Source organism: Phyllostomus hastatus, unplaced genomic scaffold (genome assembly GCF_019186645.2).
Source record: "Phyllostomus hastatus isolate PE091 unplaced genomic scaffold, TTU_PhHast_1.1 phas_scaffold_39, whole genome shotgun sequence".
NCBI classification, from domain to species: Eukaryota; Metazoa; Chordata; class Mammalia; order Chiroptera; family Phyllostomidae; genus Phyllostomus; species Phyllostomus hastatus.
Genome location: NW_025334028.1, coordinates 22,995,128 through 23,001,127, shown reverse-complemented (window position 1 = coordinate 23,001,127; position 6,000 = coordinate 22,995,128).

Below are 6,000 nucleotides of genomic sequence, written 5' to 3'. Positions count from 1 at the left end.
ACACAGCTCATTCAAGAGTAGAATAATTGTGTATCCAGTTCAGAACAAATCACACCACTGTTGTGCCACTATAAATTGCTACCTGACCCATCAAAACACCTGCCTGATTCTGACCTCCAAGTACTGCTGAGGTACTGCAGGAGCCTCAGTGACTGAGACTCTATATTGAGGTCGTGAAGCTTGTTCTGACCTTTTCTTGCATACAGAGACTAAGAATAAGGCCATGTCAACAAAAGCCATAAACTATCTTATACTGCTCCTAATAGACGTCTCCAAGTGCTAATAATAAAGTGAATGACTGTGTCTAATGCCCTTTTTGGCACTTAGGTAGCTGCAGTGACTCCTGTCCTGATAGCATATCCAGTTAACTGGAGAACTCACTCAAAGGTACACAGTCTCAAGCCTTATCCCCTGAGATTATGGTTTAATGCATTTTAGGTGGTACCCCCAAATCTGTATTTTTAATGAGGACCTCCAGGAAATTTTCATGTAGCTAGTCTGAGTCACCTGTCATACACCTATTATCCAAAAAAAATAAAAATAGAAATGAAACCCTAACAAACAAATAAACAAACAACAACAACAAAAAAAACAAGGCTTGCAATTTATCAACATGATAACTGGAATACTTTTTAAATGGAATGTCTAATAATTGCACAGTTGGAGCATCAATGTTGTATCTCTTTAATAATGAGGTTGATTATCCTCTGGGTTCCCAGCTTTATTTTTTCATGTACCACTTTTCAAAAATTAACATTATTGTATATGTCTATCTGCACATTTTTAAATATTGGCTTCCTTTTTTCTTCTTTTATCCTCTCCTGAGGACATTTTTTCATTGCTTTTTCGACAGCGAGGAAAAGACAGAAAGAAACACTGATATGAGAGAAAAGCATCAATTGGTTGCCTGCCCAGACTGGGTCAAACCTGCAACTGGGTGCTGAGACTAGAGAAGAGTAGAAGACTACTTAAGGATCTGATTACCCAAGAGGGTCTCTCTTTATTAAATTGTGGCATTTGAGCAAAGAGCTGAATGAAGCTAGAAAGCAACCTGGGCTTCTGGAGCAAGCATGTTTGAAAAGATATGAGAACAAGTATGAAGACCCTAAGGCAGGAACACATCTGAAGTGTTCAAAGACCAGTGAAGAACTTGGTGTGTTGGAACTAATGGAACCAGGCAGAGCAGGAGATACAGTTGGAGGGTAGTTGAGGCCAGATCAGGAAGGCCTTGGGAGCCACTGCAGGGAATTTGTGCCTTATTAAGAAAACTAGGGGTCACTAGAAGGCTTTAGGCAGTTTCTCCTTGTACAAGATCACTCCCACTGCTGTTCTAGAGACCTGACTCACTCGGAAGGCACAAGTAAGAGTAGGGAGGAGTTCAGAGGCTTGTAGTAATCAAACAGAGGTGGGTGGTGGCTTGGATGAAGGTGACTTCAGTGAAAGTGCCAAGAAATAACTAAATTTGGGTTATATTTTAAAAGTGATAGATTGATATGGATCATAAGGAAAAGAGGGGAACCAAAGCTAACTCCTGGATTTTTAGCACATATAATTAGCTGTGACAGTGTCACAGAGATGAGAAAGACTAAGAGAGCAGCAGATGTGAGCAGAAAAATCAAGAGTTCTATTCAAATACCCATTAGACGTCTAAGAAGTGATGTCAAGTAGGAAGTTGGATTTATAAGCCTATAGCTCAGGGGAGAAACCAAGCCTGGAGAGGCTGATTTAGGAGTTGTCAACATATAAGGCACTCTAAAGCCTTGGTTGAGAAAATCAGAAAAATTCTGTGTATGGAGATGAGAATTAGGCCTAGTCCCTAGTCCCTGGGCTCTCCAACACCCCAACAGGAGAGCGGGGACAGGAGCTATGAAGGAGACTACCAAACAGGAGCAGACGGGGCTAAATGGAAAACCAGAAAAGCAAGTGTCCCAGAAGCTAAATGCCATATTTCAAAGAAGGATAAATTTGTTGGGTAAAAAATGCTGCCAATATCCCTGACTGGTGTGTCTCAGTGGACTGAGTGCTGGCCTATGAACCAAAAGGTCACTGGTTCAATTCCCAGCTAGGGCACATGTCTGGGTTGCAGGCCAGGTCCCCGGTAGGGGGTACGTGAGAGGTAAGCACACATTGATGTTTCTCTCCCTCTCTTTCTCCATCCCTTCCCCTCTCTCTAAAAATAAATAAATAATATGTTTTTTAAAATGCTGCCAAATAGTTGAAGATGCAGACAAAGAAATGATGGAGGGATTTGGCAAAACAGAGATCAATAATAATTTTGAAAAAAAAAATTTTGGTAAGCTGGAAGGGCAAAGCCCAAGTGAAGTGGGTTCAAGAGAGAACATACACTGAAAACTGGACGAAATGAGTATTTCAAAAACTATGTAGAAATGGTGCAGTATGTGGGGGAAAGGTATAAGATCTGAGAAAGCTGTGTTTTTATGGGAAGGTTACTGTATGTTTTTAGGCTGACGGGACTGATCTGGTAGAGAGGGAAGGATTGGTAACACAGGAGGGAAGGAAGAGAAAGAATGATTGCTAGAATAGAGAAAACAAATTCATGAGTAGAAAAGCAGCCAAAGGACAGAATACAAAAGGGAGAAGTTGGTAGTGCAAGGAGGCAGAGTCCCACCACTGCAGGAGAGGAAGTGAATGTAGATACAGATGCAGCCAAATGGGTAGATCTGGTGGTGAAAGGAGCTGGTAGTCAGTCATCTGCTGAGAGCTTCTATTTTCTTAGTTAAAGTGATGCCATTAGGTGAAAGTAAGAAAGAAGGAAGGAAGAATAGAATTTCTGCAAGCGGGAACTACAAAACAGTTTCCTAGATGAGTGGGAAATGTAGCAAAAGTAACAGATAGCTTTCCTTTTGTGATCATAAAAGAAAAGAAAACTGAGCCAATCCGGCTTTGTAGTTTTCCCCAGCAGTGTTTCAGTGCTCATTGGAAAGCATAGAGGAGGGGGTGGAGTGTAAACAGTGTTGGTGTTTTAAAGCAACACAAAATGGAGGGAGAGTGGAGCAACAAAACTGAGGGTTTATAAAAGGAGTGATTACAGTGATGAACTGTGGAATTTAAGCTGAGTAAGTAGAAAAAAACAAAACAACGTGAATGATGGACAATATAGGAATGGTGAAGCAAATGGATTAAATATGGTAGTTGAGGAATTGTTACAGTGGAAAATGGGCTGCAAGGATAGAAAAAAATGATGGACAGAATGTGGAATGCTTAAAATTGAAACCATTTTGGTTATTGATAATGACAATTTTAAAAATTATTGATAATTACAAGATCTAGGTATGGGAGGGGGTGGCTGAAGAAAGGTGAAGGAAAAAATAATGATAATAAGAGAAAAGGCTGTTAAGTGGTCATCTATATTAATGCTGAAATTAACAAGAAAAAGGATAAGAGTAATGGTGAATAGTGCTGAAATCTTCAATCAATGAAAAGGAATGAACAGAATATTTATAAGTAATTTTCATAACAATCATGATTATAGTGAAAGATTATAACATGTCTCTTTCAGAACTTGATAAATCAAGCAGGAAAAACATAACTAAGACAGTAAAGAAATGGAATTAATAATAATAAACCTATTTTAAATAGAAATATGTAGAACTATGTATCATGTTAGCCAAGAAAGTACATTATTCTCATAAACATTTGTTAAATGTTTATAACTGAATCATGTACTTAGCCACAAAGATATCCTTTTAAAAATTCTAATGAATGAAAGGAGAAAAAACAAAAATTATATCACTTTTATATAGAATGTAAGGAAATTACAAGAGGGGTAAGAAATTTGTCAAAATATTCACAGTAGAGGTGAAAATGGATGCTGCATCTATATCTGATACCATTTACCTGCTCTATTCTACTATAAAGTTGAACCTTTTATAGTCCAAAAGTAGTATGCTATATATGCTATTACACTAGAAATTATTTCTAGTTATTTGTCATTGACACTTTGCTATGCAGTCTCAAGTCCCCAGGTATTTTATTGTCCAGAACCATAGTTTCACTTGTTCCCATATTTCCACCTTGCAAAGCTGTGCAACAGTTATAGCTACTGCACTGCATGTGGAAGTAAAAATCAGTGAGATGCTGTTTCAAGGGCTCCTTGAATGCCTTAGACAAAAGAAGCTGTATTAAATGTAAAGTCAGAGCATTATTATCATTCCACTCCAAATAAATTACTACTTTTCAAGTAGTGCCCCAATCTAGGTGGTCCTTGGCAACAGCAGTAAAGACAACAGTCTCTTGGACCCCTAACTTATTTCTAATACCTCAAAGATGTAAACAAAAAGAGCCCCAAATTGAGAATATATATTTATAAATTCTTAGATTGACTGCCTTTAAAACACATGGCTATTCTGAGTATGTTAATAAGGATATTTAAGTTTGGCTAATATACCAAAGTGCTTTCCGACACCACAGATTTCCCTAGATCACTTAGACCGTGTCCTCAAGGAGGAGAGTTGCAGGAACACACAGCCCCAGTAGTAGCTCAGCGGCTTACAGCGAGCACCTGCTTACCCCTTGAGTTACCTAAAGACTATAACTAGGCCGGACCCTGCTTAATGCGGCTGGGCTCAGCAGGCCTGACACGCCTTCTCATTCCCAAATCCAGATGCCACTATCTGAGATCTAGACGGCAGGAGGGTAAGGGTCCGAGACAAGCACTCAATTGCATTTAAGCTTCTACTGGATGAGACAACTGTCATGTCCACTTAATATCAATGGCCAAAGTATGTGACAGAGAGCAAACAACTGGGAATAATCCAACCTGTCACAATACAATGCTGCAGTGATATCTCCAATCCACCCTACCAATTCTTGACACTGTGGGAGGTAAATCTAGACATTACACCTTCCTAGAGCTTCCTTCTGTGGAATTTTGTGTGTACCTATTTATGATTCTTCATGAGTGTTTGGTCCCAACTGTGAGGAACCCAGGTCTTCTTCCAAAGATCCTTCTTATGGGCCATCTGAAAGGCTTTAGGGAAGCTTGTTCTGTTCAAATTCAGGTGGATTGCTGTGACAACCCTGATGTCCTAAGAATGGTACAAAGATTCAGCAATACCATGCCCCAAGGATATACTACAACCAATATGCTATAATCCATTTCTTTTTAAAGAAATCTTATATGCACATTTTAAACATAGCATTTTATTTATTTTAATTTCTTCAAACCACGTAATGCCCATGTTAGAGTAGTAAACACTCTCATGAGCACTATGTATAAAGGACATATCCTTAACATACAGTTGTTGACTATTTAAGAACTGATTTTTTTATCTCTTCAAAATGTATTTAATTGGTATGTCCAGAATTTCAGTCAAACTGGCAGCATAGCCAGACATGGCTCAGTTCTTCACACAATCACATCAAAATTACCACCAAAATATAGAATAACCATCACTCAAAACCATCAGAAATCAAGCTGAATAGAGAAGTCTGACAACTATGAAACCGATTTGAAAGGAAGTCTGACAACTACAGAATTAAAGAAACCACACCCATCCATATTGATAGGAGGGGTGCAGATGTAGAAGGGGTTGGTCCCACACTCACATGTGGTGGATAAAAATTTGCGAGGGATATCACGGGAGTTAGGAGCCTAAGTCCAACACCAAGCCCTCCAACCCAGGGTTCCAGTGCCAGGAAGATAAGTTCCCACATCTGGCTGCAAAAACCAGTGGGGAGTGAGTTGGTGAAAGAAACTTCTGGAGCACCAAGCAGTTCTTTAAAAACCCACACACAGACCCACTGACTCAGACTCACTCCCTCTGAGCTGCAGCACTGGGGTAGCAGCTTGAAAGGCACCAGTGGTACACAGGGAGAGACTGAAGTGTCTGTCATCAAAGCAAGCAGAAGGCAGTGTTCCTTTTCTAAACACACCCCCCCCCCCAACCCTCACAGAGCAGGTAAGCTGATGCCATAGCTGAATTTCCATCAACTTGGCTAACACTGTTCAACCTTCCTTGGAGATCCCCAGAGACTCTG